The following is a 22,916-nucleotide window of genomic DNA, read 5'->3' as shown; positions in this document are numbered from 1 at the left end:
CCGTAGTATAGATAACCGTTTAGGACATAAACACATCCTCTTGTTCCAAATCTTCAATTTAATACGAATTTAATCCGGTTTTTCATGAATACAACAACAATAACATTCAAGAGATTGTCTTTACAAAGTAATTTTTTTTAAGAGATTGTCTTTACAAAGTAATTTTTTTTTTTTAGATTTTTTTTAAAATATAAATTTATTTTTATTAAACTATCTATCTTTTATAAAAAAAAAAAAAAAAAATCCCATTTGTTTTTTTTTTTTTTTTTTTTTTGCGCCAGATAGGACAACAACCCATTTGTTACTCCCTTTTGTAAACTTTATTTTATCTCTTTGAATTTGACTGAATCTCAAAAACTTGTGACTGCCCCTTTTTCTTTTTATCTTGCGCAGCTAGTTGACCAAAAGGGTTTCCCCTTTTTCTTTTGTTTTTCATAGCAGCTATAAAAAGTTAAAAAAAAAAAATTAAATTTTCTTACCTTTAGATTTTTCGAATCTAGTCACAACTTTTAGTATTAAGTTTAGTTTTGCCATAGTTATTTTTATACTTTTAGATTTTTAGGCTTTGCCGTAAAATCTCTTAAGTGCTTATTCCTTAGACTAAGATTTATGTGCTTTAGAATTTTGCGACGCCGTTTTTCGCGCTACTTTCTTATTTTTATTTTTCGACGCCTATTTTTCGACCTTTTATTTTTCGACATTTTTCGACGCGCAATCTTTTTCTCTCTTATTTCTCGCCATTCTAGTTTTTAGGACTTAGAATTTTTTCTACTTCTTCTCTAAATTTCTTAAAATTACGAAAATTTATTTTAAGTGGTTAAATTGATAGACATCAAAATTTTCTGGTTCGTAGTAATAGTTGGATTTGTACGTGGACTGGGTTATTGGAGCCAAACAGTACTCAATTATATTGAGACCAAACGAATCCTGCCCCTCTGCTGCATCTTTTGGCTATTCGAAACGTGGGCAAAATCAGAAAAGTCTATTAATTGGACAACTTATATAAGTTTTTCTTATTTTTATAACTAATAGGATATTCTGTGAATGCACCAAGCAAGACGTTCACCACCTTTTGTACGTTCACCACCTGTAACTAGATTAAGACATTTAACAAATATAGCTGCCGTTGATTTTTCTTTAGACTCGTCATCAAGTCGACCGAGTACTTCAACTCAAATTTCCGATAATCCAGTTTTTGAAACCAATATCACAATTGAGAATCCGGAGAATACTCAGGGATAATTCCGAGACCCTGATCCATTAATTATTCCTCCGGAACCACCAATCATTCAAACAGAGATTGTTGAGGAAGAAACCATTAAATCAGAAACCTCTAGTGATTCAGATACAACACTTCCAATCATGGAAAATCTAGAACCTCTAAGTATGGAAGACCGAATGAGGGCTAAACGCACGGGCCAAGGTCACGCCATTATTAAGCCAGAAGTTAATGCGCCAGATTATGAAATCAAAGGACAAATTCTACACATGGTAACTAACCAATGCCAATTCAGTGTTGCACCGAATGAAGATCCTAACGAACACCTTCGTACGTTTAAAAGAATTTGTATACTATTCAAAATCCGAGAAGTTGAGGATGAACAGATCTATCTCATGTTGTTTCCCTGGACTTTAAAGGGAGAAGCCAAAGATTGGTTAGAATCGTTACCTGAAGGGGCGATTGACACATGGGATGTTTTAGTTGAAAAATTTCTTAAACGATTCTTTCCGGCATCCAAAGCCGTGAGACTTCAAGGAGAAATTGTTACGTTCACGCAAAAGCCAAATGAAACATTATATGAGGCGTGGACAAGATTCAGAAGGATGTTGAGAGGATGTCCTCAACACGGTTTAGACACTTACCAAATAGTACAAATATTCTACCAAGGTGTCAACATTGCTACACGAAAAGACATCGACATAACAGCCGGTGGTTCCATCATGAAGAAAACCGCAACTGAAGCTTACAAAATTATTGATAACACAGCCTCCCACTCGCATGAGTGGCACCAAGAAAAAGATATCTTTCGATCATCTAAAGCGGCTAGAGCCGATTCTAGCCATGACTTTGATTCCGTTTCCGCAAAAATAGATGCTTTCGAAAGAAGAATGGAAAAGATGAATAAAGATATTCACGCAATACGAATCAGTTGTGAGCAATGCGGTGGACCACACTTATTGAAAGATTGTCACATTGAACCAACGATGGAACAACGAGAGAATGTTTCATATATGAACCAAAGGTCGGGAAATAATTATCAAAATAATTATCAACCGCCAAGGCTAAACTTAAATCGAAATCAAAACATTCTTTACAATCCAAAAGGACCCAAAAATAACTGGTATAACCAACAAGGTCCGAATAACCAACCGACTCAAAACAACACTTTCAATCAACAAAGACCTAGCTTGTATAAACCACCACAACAACCCGAAGAGAAAAAGCCAAATCTAGAAGAAATGATGGCAAAGCTGATTGAATCTCAAACACAATTCATTACATCTCAAACCCAAACGAACGAGAGATTTGATCAGTCATTAAGAACTCAACAAGCTTCCATTTTGAATCTTGAAAAACACGTAGGTACTCTTGCTAGCATGATGAGTGAAAGGAAACAAGGAAAGCTACCGAGTAATACTGAAGTAAATCCTCGGAATGAAAATGTTAATATGGTTTCAACAAATTCTGAAAAACCAGCATCAGAAGATGGGAAGGTTTTAGATGAGAGTAACAATGAAGAAGTTACACCACCACCACCCGAGTATGTAAAGCCAGTGGTGGCACCATACAAACCACCCATCCCGTTTCCAAGAAAAGGAGTTGAGTATGAGCAAGTGATAGGTAATAAAGATTGTGATACCTCTGGAAAGAAGAAGAAGAAAAAGAATAAGAAAGTACAAGAAACAAAAGCCGTAGAAGTAAACCCGGTGAAGACAGTTCCACCAAAACCTCCTCCTAGGATAGGTGATCCGGGTGAATTTATTGTTCCTTGTCTACTTAGTGATTGTGTCATGTATGATGCACTAGCAGATTTAGGTGCAAGTGTAAGTGTTATGCCTCTTTCATTATATAAGAGATTAGGAGTAGGTAAGTTAAGTCCAACGGATATGAGTGTTCGACTCTTTGATCAAACCATTAAACACCCAGTTGGAATTGTTGACAACCTACCCGTTCAAGTAGGCAATTTAACCTTTCTAGTCGAATTCATTGTCATTAACATAGAAGAGGACCCAAACATTCCTTTAATTTTAGGTCGACCATTCTTAGCGTCCACCAAGGCGTTATTTGATGTAGGAAATGGTAGAATGACACTTAGTAGTGGTGACAAATCGATCACCTTTATGATTCGAAAGACTAAATCTCCACCAACCAAAACCGTTGAACCAGCAAAAACGATTGGTAAGAACCTTGTTGTTTTACCAACTTCAACGGTAATACTTAGCAATAATGAAACGCCTAAGTGTGGGGAAGATGAAGTAACACCTAATGATGACCTGATAACAAAGAACCCCGTTGTTGATACGAAATTAAATGATCCCGTTATTAATAGTTCAATGAAGAAACTTATTAAACGGATTCGCGATGCTAGAAGCAAGGGAAACTTTAAGTTATGTAACCGGTTAGTATCCAATCTATCGCCTAAAGAAAAGGTGAAGCTAGTTGAAATTGTGGATATTACACAGGAATCCGACCAATGGCTTAAAGAGAAAGTCACAGATATGCAAGTTGATTATGGACCAAGAGAAATTGACGATGAAGTTAATCACAATTTCAACACCACAGCTACCTAAGTGTGGGGAGATTCAAATGTTCTAAAAAAAAGACGATGTTATCTAGAATTAGTTGTTCTGTTCTCGTGTAGTTCCGAGAATGGAATCCGATTGGTCTTTTCCGCTAGCAGACACTAAAGAACTAGTTTTCTCCCTCCATTCTGAATCTTTTTATTTAGTAGGTTTTATATAAAATTAATATGCTTTTTAAATTTATGTTTTGAATGATTTTAAAAACAAAAATTTACTTTATTTCATTAAGTTTAAAAAATGATTTCTGAAATTCGTCGTGAGTTGAAGACTAGGTCGTTGAGCCGAAATTACTTTACCCGAGGGCGGGGCGAAAAATTTTGTCATCATTATTTTTAATTTTATTGATTTAAAGTATGCAAAAAAATAAAAATAAAAAAAATATTATATATTATAAATTTTCGAACGTGGGGTTATGTACCAAACTTCAAAAATATGTATATATATGTTTGTATTTTATGTTATGTACACAACAGGGTAAAACAGCGCACTTTCAAAGACTGTCATGAAGTTCAGCAAAAGCTACTGATTTTGACAAGACGCAAAAAATCAAATGTGAAATAACAATATGTTTGCAAACTCGGTATTTTTAATCACTTTTCTACGCTAATCACCCTCATGAATTTAAATTATAGTCTGATTTCATGCAAATGAGGGCATTGCATGATCTTAAGTGTGGGGAAGGGTTATAAATTCTCTCAGGTTTATACTTGGTTTATTTGCCAAATTTTGTGAAAATTTGAAAAATTTTCAATTAAATGAAGTCAAAATCATGTTTATACATATTTATGAACGGTGAAAACTAGGTGATAATACCGAAATTATCGTTACCTCGGAAAGGACATAAATTGAGAAACACCCTAAAACGATTGAATTCATTTAAAATGGAATAAAGGAGAATAAAAAAAGCAAAGAAAGAAACTAAGTGTGGGGAGAATGTACCAAGTTATTCAATTAAAAACTATCTATCACATGTTTCTGTAAAGTTATTGCAGGTACTTTTGTTTTGGACGATTTTAATCAGTTTTACCCGATTTACTGTAAGAAAGATGGATCTACACGATGAATCAATTCCATCATTAAAAGGAAGTAAAGTCTTCCGAAAAAGAAACGCGCTTTTTGATTTAGGTCAAGAAGTTGTCGTCCAGACCAGCTGTAGGTTGACGAAAAATCTAGAAAAGTCATCACTAAAATCAGCAGGAAATCCACGGACCTCAGCATCAAACAGGGTCGCCAGGTGGTCAGATTTATCCTAACCATGAGAAGGATTTATCTCGTACAATGGGGAGGCACCGTGCAAATTAGCTTGATAAAACTAATGAATCAGATCCCCAGGAAGGATAATCTCCTTAAAGATTAAAAATCAGCTTTTAAGCCTGATATTACTCAATCCTAGAGATTGACCTTAAAGATTGAGAATTACAAACTCATGGAATTCAATGATATCTAAACTCGAGCTTGAACGAGAAAATATTTTGATCAAAAATACAAACCGATTTGTTTTCTGAAAACCCATTTTCAATGCGTTCATTACCATTGAACGTAAAATCCTAGGAATTCACCTGGAATTCATTAGGTCACCTGAACCAAATCGGGTGTCAACCGTAAGAACGGTGGTTGCATAGCATGGTCGGAGACAGGACCTTGTGCCAAACCGAAAAATCATAGGATGATCTTTACTATCGCTCCTACCAAGGATAGTTCTAGCATCCGACACGTTAAAAGACCATAATCAAATGCATGTCACGGGACATTGCCTTAACAGTTTCTTGTTCATCGCTTTCCTTTACAACCGGACGGTAGTTTATCGAAAGGTAATATACGGAACAAGTAAACTGGATGTGTGCTTTCCGATACCAGGATAGCAGTGGATTACACGAACCTAAATGTTTTTAGCCAAAATATTGATCCACAAATATATTTTGCAACACCGATGGTGGGTCAAATCAGAAAACTTGTCTAGGGTAAAATCTAGCTTGAATTTTTAAAAGATCAAATGTTTTCATAAAGATCCAATTTCCTAAAGGATCTACATTTTTATAGTCATGTGGGACTGTAAACCGCCTTTCAAATGTGCACTTTGCTTTGGAAACCGAAAGTAAATCGGCTATTTGATTGCAAGTGTCGTTGACCTAAACCCAAGGCAACTGTGGATGACACACCCACCTTTAACCATTGTTCTATCGTTACTATCATTGTTTATAACACCGTATCAAAATCACTGATGTATAAAGTGTGAAGAATAAAGAAGTGATTCTAGTATGTTTTTATTTCAAGACTGTATTGCTTGAGGACAAGCAACGCTCAAGTGTGGGGATATTGATAAGGCTAAAAAGGAACATATATTTCATAGCATTATTCCCCAAGAAAGACAAGATTTTAGTTGCAATTGTTCCATTTTCAAGTAATATTCGTTTATATTTAATAAGTGCGAAGACAAAAGGCGAAAACGACGAATTGAAGACGCAAAGGTCCAAAAAGCTAAAAAGTACAAGATACAATAAAAAAGATTCAATTTATTGATGAGGAACGTCTAAAAATGACAAAAGTACAAGTTACAAAACGCAAAGTACACGATATAAAATAGTACGAAAGGACGTTCGAAAATCCGGAACAGGGACATGAACCAACTCTCAACGCTCGACGCAACGGAGCTGAAAGTACAAGTCAACTATGCACAAGAATATAATATAATATTTAAATAATTCATAATAAGAATAATAATAAATAATAAAAAGTTGTTAATTGAGCATAGTTAAGGGGTCATAAGTGAAAGTTTGAAATCAAAAATTGCCTATAAATGAAACGAATTAGGTAGTTTAGAAAAACAACCTTTTTCTATCATATTTTCTACGATCCATCTATCTATTATCAATATCAATTATCAATATCTATAATTCTCTATCATAATGTTAATGTAATAAGATATAACAATAATCTTAATTTTAAGTTTAAATTATGATAATAATAAGATTTATGATAGAGATCGTTTGAGTGTGTAAGTCGAAATTCTGTCCGTGTAACGCTACGCTATTTTTAATCATTGTAAGTTATGTTCAACCTTTTTACATTAATGTCTCGTAGCTAAGTTATTATTATGCTTATTTAAAACGAAGTAATCATGATGTTGGGCTAATTACTAAAATTGGGTAATTGGGCTTTGTACCATAATTAAGGTTTGGGCAAAAGACCGACACTTGTGGAAATTGAACTATTGACTATTAATAGATGGGGGGTATTGTCTAATTGAGTGACAACTCATTGGAGTCTGTCGAACCTATCTTCAAATTAATTAACCTAATAATTAATAATGATTATGTATGTCCTATTTAGTGACGTTCATATGGAATCTGTTATAATCATTTAATTAATCAATTGGGTTGGGTAATTGATTATTCATTCTGATCAAGTGGATGAATTAATATTCATAAACTAATTAAAACAGGGGTGGATTACATACAGTGATAACTGGTGTAATTGTTGACAGAAGTGATAACTGCGTCACAGTTTAAATTCTTAATCAGTTGGAATATTTGACTTCGGGTATAAGGGTAATTTGGCGAGGATACTCGCACTTTATATTTATGACCGATGGACTATTATGGACAAAAACCAGATAGACGTATCAAATAAACCGGGACAAAGGACAATTAACCCATGGTAATAAATTAAAATCAACACGTCAAACATCATGATTACGGAAGTTTAAATAAGCATAATTCTTTTATTATATTTCTCATCGTATCTTTATTTACTGTCATTTTATTACTCGCAATTTTATTTACTGTCATTTTATTTATTGTCATTATTTTACGCACTTTAATTATCGTCATTTATCTTTACGCTTAAAATATAGAATCGACAAACCGGTCATTAAACGGTAAAACTCTCCTTTTATAATAATATTACTACTTATATAATTATATATATTTTGTATAAATATAGTTAAAAATATAGTAAGTATCACCAGCTCCCTGTGGAACGAACCGTACTTACTAAAAACTACACTACTCTACGATTAGGTACACTGCCTATAGTGTTGTAGCAAGGTTTAGGTATATCCCATCCGTAAAATAATTAAAACTTGTGTAATTTGTATCGCTTTTCGTAATAAAAATAAGTATATTTCGTACCCCTTCGCTTTAACATCAGTACCCAAATCCTTTCAGCCCTATACCGGGTTCCGTCTTCCGGAATATTAAGATGCTTCTCCGATCCTTTGGGTATTTCATCCTTTAAATTTCCCTCTTTTAAAACTCCTTGTTGCGCCTCCTTTATTTGAGTAGTAAGGTTATTATGAATCATTATATTCATAGATTTTACTCGAATGGGTTCTCTGTCCTTCCTGCTCAAGGCATCGGCTACCACATTTGCCTTCCCCGGGTGGTAACGAATCTCAAAGTCGTAATCATTCAACAATTCAATCCACCTACGCTGCCTCATATTCAGTAGTTTCTGATTAAATATATGTTGAAGACTTTTGTGGTCGGTATATATAATACTTTTGACCCCATATAAGTAGTGCCTCCAAGTCTTTAATGCAAAAATAACCGCGCCTAATTCCAAATCATGCGTTGTATAATTTTGTTCGTGAATCTTCAATTGTCTAGACGCATAAGCAATCACCTTCGTTCGTTGCATTAATACACAACCAAGACCTTGCTTTGATACGTCACAATAAATCACAAAATCATCATTCCCTTCAGGCAATGACAATATAGGTGGCGTAGTTAGCTTTTTCTTCAATAACTGAAACGCTTTCTCTTGTTCATCATTCCATTCAAATTTCTTCCCTTTATGCGTTAATGCAGTCAAGGGTTTTGCTATTCTGGAAAAGTCTTGGATGAACCTTCTGTAGTAACCAGCTAGTCCTAAAAACTGGCGTATGTGTTTTGGAGTTTTCGGGGTTTCCCACTTTTCAACAGTTTCTATCTTTGCCGGATCCACCTTAATACCTTCTTTGTTCACTATGTGACCGAGGAATTGAACTTCTTCCAACCAAAATGCACACTTTGAAAACTTAGCGTACAATTCTTCCTTCCTCAATACTTCTAACACCTTTCTCAAATGTTCACCGTGTTCTTGGTCATTCTTTGAGTAAATAAGTATGTCATCAATGAAAACAATGACAAACTTGTCAAGGTATGGTCCACACACTCGGTTCTTAAGGTCCATGAAGACAGCTGGTGCATTAGTTAAACCAAACGGCATGACCATAAACTCGTAATGACCGTAACGTGTTCTGAAAGCAGTCTTTGGAATATCATCTTCTTTCACCCGCATTTGATGATACCCGGAACGTAAGTCAATCTTTGAATAAACAGACGAGCCTTGTAGTTGATCAAATAAGTCGTCAATTCTCAGTAGTGGGTAGCGGTTCTTGATGGTAAGTTTGTTCAACTCTCGGTAGTCGATACACAACCTGAATGTACCATCTTTCTTCTTGACAAACAAAATAGGAGCTCCCCACGGTGATGTGCTTGGTCGAATGAAACTACGCTCTAAAAGTTCTTGTAATTGGCTTTGCAGTTCTTTCATCTCACTGGGTACGAGTTTGTAAGGAGCACGAGCTATTGGTTCAGCTCCTGGTACAAGATCTATTTGAAATTCTACGGATCGATGTGGGGGTAATCCCGGTAATTCTTTTGGAAATACATCGGGAAATTCTTTTGCAACGGGAACATCATTGATGCTCTTTTCTTTAGTTTGTACTTTCTCGACGTGTGCTAGAACAGCATAGCAACCTTTTCTTATTAGTTTTTGTGCCTTCAAATTACTAATAAGATGTAGCTTCGTGTTGCCCTTTTCTCCGTACACCATTAAGGGTTTTCCTTTTTCTCGTATAATGCGAATTGCATTTTTGTAACAAACGATCTCTGCTTTCACTTCTTTCAACCAGTCCATACCGATTATCACATCAAAACTCCCTAACTCTACTGGTATCAAATCAATCTTAAATGTTTCGCTAACCAGTTTAATTTCTCGATTCCGACATATATTATCTGCTGAAATTAATTTACCATTTGCTAATTCGAGTAAAAATTTACTATCCAAAGGCGTCAATGGACAACTTAATTTAGCACAAAAATCTCTACTCATATAGCTTCTATCCGCACCTGAATCAAATAAAATGTAAGCAGATTTATTGTCAATAAGAAACGTACCCGTAACAAGCTCCGGTTCTTCCTGTGCCTCTGCCGCATTAATATTGAAAACTCTTCCGCGACCTTGTCCATTCGTGTTCTCCTGATTCGAGCAATTTCTAATAATGTGGCCCGGTTTTCCACATTTATAACAAACTACATTGGCATAACTTGCTCCGACACTACTTGCTCTGCCATTACTCATTCCGACACCATTTGTTCCTTTCGTTCTATTAACCCCTGGTCCGTAGACCTCACACTTCGCCGCGCTATGACCATTTCTTTTACACTTGTTGCAAAATTTGGTGCAGAACCCCGAGTGATACTTTTCACACCTTTGGCATAGCTGCTTCTGATTGTTGTTGTTGTTGCGGTTATTATTGTTGTTGGGATGATTGTTGTAGTTGCTGTTGTTGTTGTTGTTGTTGTTGAGCCGTTTGTTGGAGTTGCGATTGATGTTGCGATTGTTGGGATAATTGTTGCGATTATTGTTGTAATTGCTGTTGTTGTTGTATTGGTGATTCTTATTACCGTTTTCCTCCCATTTTCTTTTGACTTGCTTCACATTGGCCTCTTCAGCAGTCTGTTCTTTAATTCTTTCTTCAATCTGGTTCACTATTTTGTGAGCCATTCTACATGCCTGTTGTATGGAGGCGGGCTCGTGTGAACTTATATCTTCTTGGATTCTTTCCGGTCACAAACACGTCGATCTTCTCTTCCTCATCTTCGAACGCTCCCGGACACAATAGGCACAATTCTGTGAATCGTCTTTCATACGTGGTGATATAAAATCCTTGGGTTCGTAACCCTCTAAGTTCTGTCTTGAGCTTATTGACCTCGGTTCTGGGACGGTACTTCTCGTTCATCAAGTGCTTGAATGCTGACCACGGTAGTGCGTACGCATCGTCTTGTCCCACTTGCTCTAGATAGGTATTCCACCATGTTAACGCAGAACCTGTGAAGGTATGCGTAGCTTACTTCACTTTGTCCTCTTCAGTACACTTACTTATGGCAAACACCGATTCGACCTTCTCGGTCCACCATTTCAATCCGATCGGTCCTTCGGTTCCATCAAATTCCAAAGGTTTGCAGGCAGTGAATTCTTTGTAGGTGCATCCTACACGATTTCCTGTACTGCTAGATCCAAGGTTATTGTTGGTATGTAGCACAGCCTGTACTGCGGCTATGTTTGAAGCTAGAAAAGTACGGAATTCCTCTTCATTCATATTCACGGTGTGTCGAGTAGTCGGTGCCATTTCCTTCAAAATAGTCAAATGGAACAAGTTAATCATATAGAATATTAAGAGTAGTTAATAGTATTTCGTAGCATAATATGAACTCATTTATAAAAGCTTTTTCTTCATATTAGCGTTTTATAAGTTTAAATTCGGGTAGTACCTACCCGTTAAGTTCATACTTAGTAGCTAATATACAATTCAACTACTACAATTCTATATGAAAAACTGATTATAATAATATTTCGCGTTCAAACTTTTATACAATATTTTACAAACTTACAATACCGCTTATTTTACATAAAGCATGAAATATAGCACACAATAACTTTGATACAAGATAGTTGTGAAGATAATTCTAGCTAGTACACAAGTTGTTCAGCAAAGGCAATAAAGACACGTAATTCATACGTCCAGAAACAAGTCATGCATTCTGGTTTTACTAGGACTACTTCCCATCCTTGGTCTTGTGGAACATAATCGTTATGGCCGTTGATAAGATAGCGTGTTGTAACGTCGTCAAAGGGACGAGGGTTACGTAATGACCAACAGTCTCGTAATAACCTAAAAACCTCATTTCTTACCCCAATTACCGACTCCGTCACTTGTGGGAACGTTTTGTTTAATAGTTGTAGCCCGATGTTCTTGTTCTCACTTTGGTGAGAAGCAAACATTACTAATCCGTAAGCATAACATGCTTCTTTATGTTGCATGTTAGCCGCTTTTTCTAAATCACGAAGTCCAATATTCGGATATATTGAGTCAAAATAATTTCTTAACCCATTGCGTAAAATAGCATTTGGGTTCCCCGCAATATATGCGTCAAAGTAAACACATCGTAACTTATGGATTTCCCAATGTGATATCCCCCATCTTTTGAACGAAAGCCTTTTATAAACCAAGGCATTCTTGGAACGCTCTTCGAATGTCTTACAAACTGATCTCGCCTTAAATAGTTGTGCCGAAGAATTCTGACCGACTCTAGACAAGATTTCATCAATCATATCTCTGGGTAGGTCTCTTAAAATATTGGGTTGTCTATCCATTTTGTGTTTTTATACTGTAAAATAGACAAGAGTTAGATTCATAAAAAAAATACTTATTAATACAAGCAATTTTTACATATATCATAAAGCCTAAGCACACTATATTACATATATTACACCACACGAATACAACTATCTTATTTAGATTCGCTCGTTTCTTCTTCTTCGATTTTGTTTCGTTTTGCCAAGTTTCTAGGGATATATGATGTTCCCCTAATACCTGCCGTCGTTTTCCACATTGGTTTAGAAAAACCTGGTGGTTTAGAGGTTCCCGGGTCATTGTTACAACTTAAGGACTTCGGGGGTTGACGATACATATAAAGTTCATCGGGGTTGGAATTAGATTTCTCTATTTTTATGTCCTTTCCCTTATTATTTTCTTTTGCCTTTTTAAATTCAGTTGGGGTAATTTCTATAACATCATCGGAATTCTCGTCGGAATCCGATTCATCGGAGAATTGGTAATCCTCCCAATATTTTGCTTCCTTGGCGGAAACACCATTGACCATAATTAACCTTGGTCGGTTGGTTGAGGATTTTCTTTTACTTAACCGTTTTATTATTTCCCCCACCGGTTCTATTTCTTCATCCGGTTCCGATTCTTCTTCCGGTTCCGATTCTTCTTCCGGTTCCGACTCTTCTTCCGGCTCCTCTTCGGGAACTTGTGAATCAGTCCATGAATCATTCAAATTTACATTTGACTCTTCATTATTATTAGGTGAGTCAATGGGACTTGTTATAGAGGTAGACATCTATCACATAATATCAAACGCGTTAAGAGATTAATATATCACATAATATTCAAATGTTAAAAATATATAGTTTCCAACAAAATTTGTTAAGCAATCATTTTTCAAGTAAACACGGTCGAAGTCCAGACTCACTAATGCATCCTAACAAACTCGATAAGACACACTAATGCAAAATTCTGGTTCTCTAAGACCAACGCTCGGATACCAACTGAAATGTCCCGTTCTTATTGATTAAAAATGTTCCATATTAATTGATTTCGTTGCGAGGTTTTGACCTCTATATGAGACGTTTTTCAAAGACTGCATTCATTTTAAAACAAACCATAACCTTTATTTCATCAATAAAGGTTTAAAAAGCTTTACGTAGATTATCAAATAATGATAATCTAAAATATCCTGTTTACACACGACCATTACATAATGGTTTACAATACAAATATGTTACAACAAAATAATTTTCTTGAATGCAGTTTTTACACAATATCATACAAGCATAGACTCCAAATCTCGTCCTTATTTAAGTATGCGACAGCAGAAGCTCTTAATAATCACCTGAGAATAAACATGCTTAAAATGTCAACAAAAATGTTGGTGAGCTATAGGTTTAACCTATATATTATCAAATCATAATAATAGACCACAAGATTTCATATTTCAGTATACATCCCATACATAGAGATAAAATTATTCATATGGTGAACACCTGGTAATCGACATTAACAAGATGCATATATAAGAATATCCCCATCATTCCGGGACACCCTTCGGATATGATATAAATTTCGAAGTACTAAAGCATCCACTACAACGGATCGGGTTTGTTAGGCCCAATAGATCTATCTTTAGGATTCGTGTCAATTAGGGTGTCTATTCCCTGATTCTTAGATTACCAGACTTAATAAAAAGGGGCATATTCGATTTCGATAATTCAACCATAGAATGTAGTTTCATATACTTGTGTCTATTTTGTAAATCATTTATAAAACCTGCATGTATTCTCATCCCAAAAATATTAGATTTTAAAAGTGGGACTATAACTCACTTTCACAGATTTTTTACTTCGTCGGGAAGTAAGACTTGGCCACTGGTCGATTCACGAACCTATAACAAATATGTACATATATATCAAAGTATGTTCAAAATATATTTACAACACTTTTAATACATTTTGATGTTTTAAGTTCATTAAGTCAGCTGTCCTCGTTAGTAACCTACAACTAGTTGTCCACAGTTAGATGTACCGAAATAAATTAATATATATTATCTTGAATCAATCCACGACCCAGTTTATACATATCTCAGTATTGATCACAACTCAAACTATATATATTTTGGAATCAACCTCAACCCTGTATAGCTAACTCCAACATTCACATATAGAGTGTGTATGGTTGTTCCGAAATATATATAGATGTGTCGACATGATAGGTCGAAACATTGTATACGTGTCTATGGTATCTCAAGATTACATAATATACAATATAAGTTGATTAAGTTATGGTTGGAATAGATTTGTTACCAATTTTCACGTAGCTAAAATGAGAAAAATTATCCAATCTTGTTTTACCCATAACTTCTTCATTTTAAATCCGTTTTGAGTGAATCAAATTGATATGGTTTCATATTGAACTATATTTTATGAATCTAAACAGAAAACATATAGGTTTATAGTCGGAAATATAAGTTACAAGTCATTTTTGTAAAGGTAGTCATTTCAGTAGAAAGAACGACGTCTAGATGACCATTTTAGAAAACATACTTACACTTTGAGTTTAACCATGATTTTTGGATATAGTTTCATGTTCATAAGAAAAATCATTTTCACAAAAGAACAACTTTTAAATCAAAGTTTATCATAGTTTTTAATTAACTAACCCAAAACAGCCCGCGGTGTTACTACGACGGCGTAAATTCGGTTTTACAGTGTTTTTCGTGTTTCCAGGTTTTAAATCATTAAGTTAGCATATTATATAGATATAGAACATGTGTTTAGTTGATTTTAAAAGTTAAGTTAGAAGGATTAACTTTTATTTGCGAACAAGTTTAGAATTAACTAAACTATGTTCTAGTGATTACAAGTTTAAACCTTCGAATAAGATAGCTTTATATGTATGAATCGAATGATGTTATGAACATCATTACTACCTCAAGTTTTCTGGATAAAGCTACTGGAAATGAGAAAAATAGATCTAGCTTCAAAGGATCCTTGGATAGCTTGAAAGTTCTTGAAGCAGAATCATGACACGAAAACAGTTCAAGTAAGATTTTCACTCGAAATAAGATTGTTATAGTTATAGAAATTGAATCAAAGTTTGAATATGAGTATTACCTTGTATTAGAAAGATATCTTACTGTAAATAAGAAAGATTTCTTGAGGTTGGATGATCACTCTACACGATTGGAAGTAAGCTAGCAAACTTGGAAGTATTCTTGATTTTATGAAACTAGAACTTGTAGAATTTATGAAGAACACTTAAAACTTGAAGATAGAACTTGAGAGAGATCAATTAGATGAAGAAAATTGAAGAATGAAAGTGTTTGTAGGTGTTTTTGGTCGTTGGTATATGAATTAGATATAAAGGATATGTAATTTTTTTTTCATATAAATAAGTCATGAATAATTACTCATATTTTTGTAATTATATGAGATATTTCATGCTAGTTGCCAAATGATAGTTCCCACATGTGTTAGTTGAATCACATGGGCTGCTAATAGCTGATCAATGGAGTGTATATACCAATAGTACATACATCTAAAAGCTGTGTATTGTACTAGTACGAATACGGGTGCATACGAGTAGAATTGTTGATGAAACTGAACGAGGATATAATTGTAAGCATTTTTGGTAAGTAGAAGTATTTTGATAAGTGTCTTGAAGTCTTTCAAAAGTGTATAAATACATATTAAAACACTACATGTATATACATTTTAACTGAGTCGTTAAGTCATCATTAGTCGTTACATGTAAGTGTTGTTTTGAAACCTTTAGGTTAACGATCTTGTTAAATGTTGTTAACCCAATGTTTATAATATCAAATGAGATTTTAAATTATTATATTATCATGATATTATGATGTATGAATATCTCTTAGTATGATATATATACATTAAATGTCTTTACAACGATAATTGTCACATATAAGTCTCGTTTAAAAATCATTAAGTTAGTAGTCTTGTTTTTACATATGTAGTTCATTGTTAATATACTTAATGATATGTTTACTTATCATAATATCATGTTAACTATATATATATATATCCCTATATATGTCATCATATAGTTTTTACAAGTTTTAACGTTCGTGAATCACCGGTCAACTTGGGTGGTCAATTGTCTATATGAAACCTATTTCAATTAATCAAGTCTTAACAAGTTTGATTGCTTAACATGTTGGAAACATTTAATCATGTAAATATCAATGTCAATTAATATATATAATCATGGAAAAGTTCTGGTCACTACACATTGCCACCTTTGTTACAAAGCAGATAACACGTATCTTCCACGAATCCATTGACCCTAGTTTCAGATTTAAAACTGGATGTCGGGAGATATATTCAAAGACGGTGACATTAATGCTTGGGTCAGGATTGCTTTTCACTTCTTTTCAGCTTCGCCTCTTAACAAATTTGTGCAAGGCTACAGACTCCTACTATGGAGATCACCGTTCAGAAGATTTTGAGATACAAAAGATACAAAATCTAACACTATTTGAAGACCTTCGAAATGAGCATCCCATCAGAGAAATAATCACCACCATCACTGCCTCGATGATTGACATTCATGGATCAATCAGCAGAGCCATAGATCATATTCTCAACAGACTTCAAGATTTGTCACGAGCTGAAACCGCACATTATCTCTCCTTCAGAAGATTCGCTAGAGAAATACCGGACCTTCTACCTCTTTTGGTCCGGCACTTTCTCCGAATCTATCCGCCAAGACTCACATTTCCTCGAGAGGACCACGATTACAACTACCAGAGGGCAATGTCTACTTTTTAGACATCATTATGGTCGAACAAACGACCTTAAACAAAAGCGCTTCTCGGGAGGCAACCCGTGCAATAAAATAGAGTAGAATAATAAAGGATGACAAATGAGCAGATCGATAAAGGGTGTTACTTCCAAGATTACTGAAGCAACCTGTCTTCACAAGCCAGCCAGTTTCTTCACAAGCAATCATGACCATCCGCTGGGGGTACTCCTTTCTCCTCGTTACTAGCTCAAATTATAAAGTATGCCACATCCTATCTTATCACTAAGTGTGGGATTCCAACCCAAATGAACACTAGACAAATATTCCCAAAAATCTTTAACTAAAACTCCTAAGTGTAGGATACACTAGGAACATTGAGGACAATGTTTGTCTAAGTATGGGATATTAATATAATCTTTTTATGCTGTATTAAATAACCTCATTACAAACATTCCAAGTTCTTAAGCCAAATTTCAAAATATTTTAACAAAAGAAAGCCTTTCCGAAAAAGTACTTTCGAAAACCTAAAACGTTTGTAAATAAAATTATGGCTTAAGTAAGGTAGAAATCTTGTTGGGACGAACCGAATCTCAAATAGAGCATTGCATGACTAGGCATTATCGACCAAAATTGATTATGGTGAGGCACCCAAATAAGACCATAAGAGCATTCATCTTTAATGCTTCACTATTTTCCGTTGAGAGTGCCGATGTCTGTACTCAAAATCAAAACTTGCTCTAGATCTGCATTTTCAAGTAACAAAATGTGATTCGTGTATAATCAGAAGAGCTAGCCATTTGTCAAAAAAAACCTTTCACACCTTCCACTACTTCTACCACATCATACCATCATCCACATCAATATTTATTAAAGTAAAAATAAGAAGTTTGCTTGAGGACAAGCAAAGTCTAAGTGTGAGATATTTGATATCGACTAAAAAGTCACGTTTTCACCCCAGTATTGAGGCCCAAAAACAATAAAGTTCCAAGATTTATCGCCAAAATACTCGCTTCGTTGGTTAAAAGTGAAGATCAAGTGATTACGAAGCCGGTGCAAAAAGAATCAAGAGAATCAGAGCTAAAACGAAGATTCTAGAGCGAAAACGGTGAAAGACAAGTTACGATCAAGGAAACCAAGTTACGATCCAGCAAAAACAGCAGACCAGGGCAGGCCATACGGCTTGCCATCCAGCTTGTCATACTGCCTGCTACTATGGGAAATGGCCTGCCACTATCCGGGCACACAAAACGACCTACCCTGGCATACGGCCTGCCATACGACTTGCCGTATGCCAGGAAATTTTTTCCTATTTAAGAAGCTTTTTGTATTCATTTTTACACACACTTCAATTCACTTCTTTCTCTCTTTCTACAATATTAATCATACTTTCAAGGTCTTCGACTCCATGCGGGAAACCTAGTACCCGGAGAAGAACACCAAAGATTGTATTAGGAGCGGTCTGGAGTTTGAAGTTGTCACTTTTGTATTCGAAACTTGTTTAATCTACTGGTACTTCTATCCTTTGTCCTTTTATAATGTCTTCTATCATTATGCTTCACGATATTGTTACCATGATTAGCGAGTAGTTATTTTTAGTGTATGCTATGATGTAGTCAGTTATAATGCCGAAATGATATTATGGTTTGTGTATGTTGTCAAGATGCTTTCTGATTATGCTTTAAACTCAATCACTTTTCCAACTAATAGAACGTAGTTATCGGCTCTGTTATTAGGAGGTCGCGAACCCCGATTCAGAGTACACTATCTGTGTCACCCCTTGGTAAGAGAAGTCTATCGAATACAACGTAATTTTGATTGAGGCACGCCGATTGTAGTAAGTCAACCGAGCCTTGGATTCTGACTGAGGACTCTTTTGTAGTGAAACATCTAACTAGGCCCCTAGTACATTGTCGGTCCCAGACCATGCTAGTGTAGTCACCAAGCATATAAACTTCATTACCTACACGCTGAAGCACAACGGTTATTGTAAGCTGTACCTCTGCTAAGTAAGGCCATGGAACACGGTCAGTGCTGATTAGTACACTTCACCATAACGCGGTCTCAAGCATTGCACTCTGCTTAAGGGATTCTTAGTTAATTGAGGAACTGTTTGTTTAAACACATAAAGGATTGGACAGTTAGGATAACTGAACGTGTTCATGGAAGTCAAACAGACTTGGTCATGGTGTTCTTTATCGTTGAACTCTTTTTAAGGGCCTAACTATCTTCTTTAAACCAATCATTAACGAAAGCATCGAAACACATCACGTCTCTCGGATTTGGCATACGTTGTATTCTATTATGCTTAAGAAAGTTTAGACCTTTGTGAAATGTTAATACGTCACCCAACCGAGTCGCTCAATTGGATGAGCCGTCTGAATGTGTATGCATGTAGTCAGACTGCACTGGCGTCGGGGGTAAGGGGTGTTGCTGTCTATTCAGAATCTTCAAGCCTAACGCATTACCCAGTGACATGTCTGTTAGGACCCCGAAGTTGTATAGTGTTAATGTGAATTAAGCTTAAATGAAGGTTCCTTAGAAGAGGGCTATATAAGGAACCTAAGTAGTCCTAATTAGATAGCCATTGTATTGTAACTGAGTTCTAGAAGCTGTGGAATGTAATTTTATCGATTCTCTCTCATACCGAGTCTTCTTCCTACATACCGAATCTCACTCTATCTTATCATTTCTCTCAATCTCATCATGATCTGACTTATCATTTGGTATCAGAGCTTCCAGGAAGTGATTCTACATCACTATATCGATCCAGAGATATTAGATTACAGAATCTGAATACTCTTGATAAAATGAATCAGATTCGGTATTATCGAATTTGATAATCTGAAGTTCAGATTCTTGTGATAAGTTCAGCGAAGGTGTATTAGATCTATTAGAAAGAGTTTCGATCATCATTATAGCTTATTAACATCAATTATGGAGAATCAAGTTGATTTTTAGAGTTTGTGGCTAAAACTCTCGGTATTGCTTAATTCAAGCTTGATTCTGGATTTTTGTGAAGATTTAAAGATTCAGTTGTGTTAGTGAGGTGTTAAATCACATTTCTGTCGGTTCAATTTCTTCAATTCTTCAAGTTTTGAAGATTTGATCAACATTCGGTATCATAACCGTCATACTGAGTCTGCTTCATTACTGAAGATTCATCTCAAGTGTTGCAGATTGTGGTGTGTTTGTGATTCTATCACATTCGGTTTGATTATACGCAGCTAATTGGTGTGGTTTGAGAAAGGATTCTGTTATATTTCTAAGTTTTAGACTTAGACTCGGTATTGTCAACTGCTACAGTTGACATTCGGTATCCTGAATCTTCGGTATCATTGATATTCTGTTTGTTACTAACTTGTTTTCTTGTGCAGCAAGGTTACCGAATCTAATTTAAGGGAATTGGATTGAGTTTACACATAATATTTTACAGAATTTGACTACCGAGTCATTTACCGAATCAGAATCTCGGTTTCACTTAATTCTTTGGTTTTAAGTATTCTGAAGCTTCAAGTTGTGTGGTTACCAAATCCATACCGAATTTGGGTGTGTTACTTGTGATTCTTATCAGTTTCTGATACAGAATCTGGTTTACCGAATTGTTACCGAATCTGCTACAGAACCGAACCACTTACCGAATCTGCTACTGTACCGAATCTTTACCGAATCTGACATTCTTGTTAGCTTTTATACTGAACCCTGATCATAGATTGTGTTTAATACCAAATCTATACCGAATCTACCTCAATTTAAGATGTCTACTCAGGATACTCTTATCATTGGATCAGATTCCCGACCTCTAGTGTTGTTTGATGGCAAGTACACTCAGTGGCTTCATCGTATCACTCAGTACATAGACTATAAGGGTGAGAAAGCTAAACATATATGGGCTTCTCTGAGAGATGGTCTAGTTGTTGATTTTCATCCGGATACTGGTATGCCAATTCCAGTCTATGAACTTTCTGGTGATAAACGTGAAAGAGCTCAGGGTAACATAAAGGCTAAGAATATTGTCATGCAAGCTATCCCATATGAGCTATTTGAAAATGTTGATAGCAACACTACTGCAAAAGATATATGGGATGAGATCAAACGACAACAAGAAGGTTATGACATGTCAGATGTTACTAAATTGAATAAGGCTCTGAGATTGTATGAAGATTTCAAGCAGGAACCAGAAGAACTACGCAAGGACACCTACCGTCATTTCAATGGTGTTCTCAATGAGTTGAAAAGGTGTAAGATTGTAAAAGTACATGCTGAAGTCAACATGAAATTCCTCAAAAAGCTCAATGCTAATTGGCTTCCTTATGGAACCATTGTTCGATCTACCAAAGAGATTGACAAGTTGACTATTCATGAGCTTGTAGGAGTTCTTATGCATTACCAATCTGAGATGTCTAAACTTCAAGAAGGATGGAAAGAGTCTTCTCCGGGCGATCCTCTTGCTCTAATTGCCAAAAAGAAGAGCAAATCATTTTCCAAAAGCGTGTCCAAGAAAGTGCTTGTTGAAGAATCAACTGATTCTGAAGAGTTGAATCTTTCTGATGTTGATGATTCTCACCTTGAATTAGTCAAGATGGTAGCCATGTTCACAAACGCTTTGAACAAACACAAGTTTAAAGGCAAATCAAGCAATCAACGTAAAAACTCATCATCTTCCTTGTACTACAAGAAAGCTGATCAATCCAAACAACAACGTGCCAATGATTTCAAGAAGGAAGATTCAATCTGTTTCAATTGTGGCAAAGCTGGTCATTACTCTCGTGAGTGCAAGATGCCTAAGAAGAAGGACGCGGCTTACTACAAGAAGAAAATATATTGATGGCTAAGATTGTGGAAACTGGGGGAGAGCTGAAACTGGTTGATGATACTTGGTTTAACTGGACTGATGATTCAGACTCAGAGGTGAAACGTGCAAATGTTTGCAAGGTGACTAAGCTCATCAAAGCTAAGGAAGCATTGGAGAATTCTGACTCAACATCTGACGACGATGAGGTACAATCAACTGAAATCTCACCTGATTTTATAAAAATGCAAAATGACTTGATGAAGAATCTGGTCTCAATGTCAAAAGAAGTCAAAGGCTTAAAATCTGAAAACAAGATTTTAAAAGATAAAATCAAACTAAATGAGACCAGACCTTCCTCATCTAAATTGCAAACGGATGTGCAACGATTGACTCTCCAACTCAACTCTACGGAAACTGAGTTGGAAGATCTTAAGATGACAATTCATCCGATTAAAGTCGAACGAACTGATTATCGTTTAAAATCTGAACGACTTGCAGAAAAAGTTCAATTCTTAGAAAAAGATCTTTCTGATTTATAAAACCAACATGAACCCACACTTTCAAAGCTAAACAAGAAAATTATTCATTTGGAAAACGCCATAATTGAAAAAGACACTGAAATTTCTTCGTTATCAAAAGAGTCTGTTCTAATGAAAGCTCAACTTGCTCGATATGAGGAAAAACTCTATCGTACAGAGCAATCTAAAGCTATCATTGATTTAGAGCTTTCAAAACAAACAATTTTATTGAACAGACCAAAAATGATTCATGGTGAAAAGTGGGGGTTGGGTTATGAAGATCCTAAGATCTTAGTTGGAGCTTCCAAAAAGATTCCATGATTATATAATTCTGATTACTTTCAAGCTGGTTTACCATCGCATTTTGTGCATTCTTCTGATGCTGATTTTGATGATATTATTGTTAATCACAAATCTAAAAAATACCTGTAGTGACCCGAACTTTTCCATGTTTATATATATTAATTGAGATTGATATTTACATGATTAAATGTTTCCAACATGTTAAGCAATCAAACTTGTTAAGACTTGATTAATTGAAATATGTTTCATATAGACAATTGACCACCCAAGTTGACCGGCGATTCACGAACGTTAAAACTTGTAAAAACGACTTGACGATATATATATGGATATACATATGGTTAAC

The 22,916-nt window shown here is 35.4% G+C and overlaps 1 non-coding gene across 1 annotated transcript; it reads right to left on the bottom strand.

Moving 5' to 3' along the window:
- Positions 1–1,746: 1,746 nt before the first annotated feature.
- LOC139895172 (small nucleolar RNA R71) lies at positions 1,747–1,853 on the bottom strand. Its single transcript, XR_011775635.1, has one exon. It is a non-coding gene; the product is annotated as a small nucleolar RNA R71 (small nucleolar RNA).
- Between the last annotated feature and the right edge of the window lie 21,063 nt (positions 1,854–22,916).

This window comes from Rutidosis leptorrhynchoides, chromosome 2 (assembly GCF_046630445.1).
Source record: "Rutidosis leptorrhynchoides isolate AG116_Rl617_1_P2 chromosome 2, CSIRO_AGI_Rlap_v1, whole genome shotgun sequence".
Taxonomy (NCBI): Eukaryota; Viridiplantae; Streptophyta; class Magnoliopsida; order Asterales; family Asteraceae; genus Rutidosis; species Rutidosis leptorrhynchoides.
Note: the sequence above shows the minus strand (reverse complement) of the source record. Positions and strands in the feature narration are given on the sequence as shown.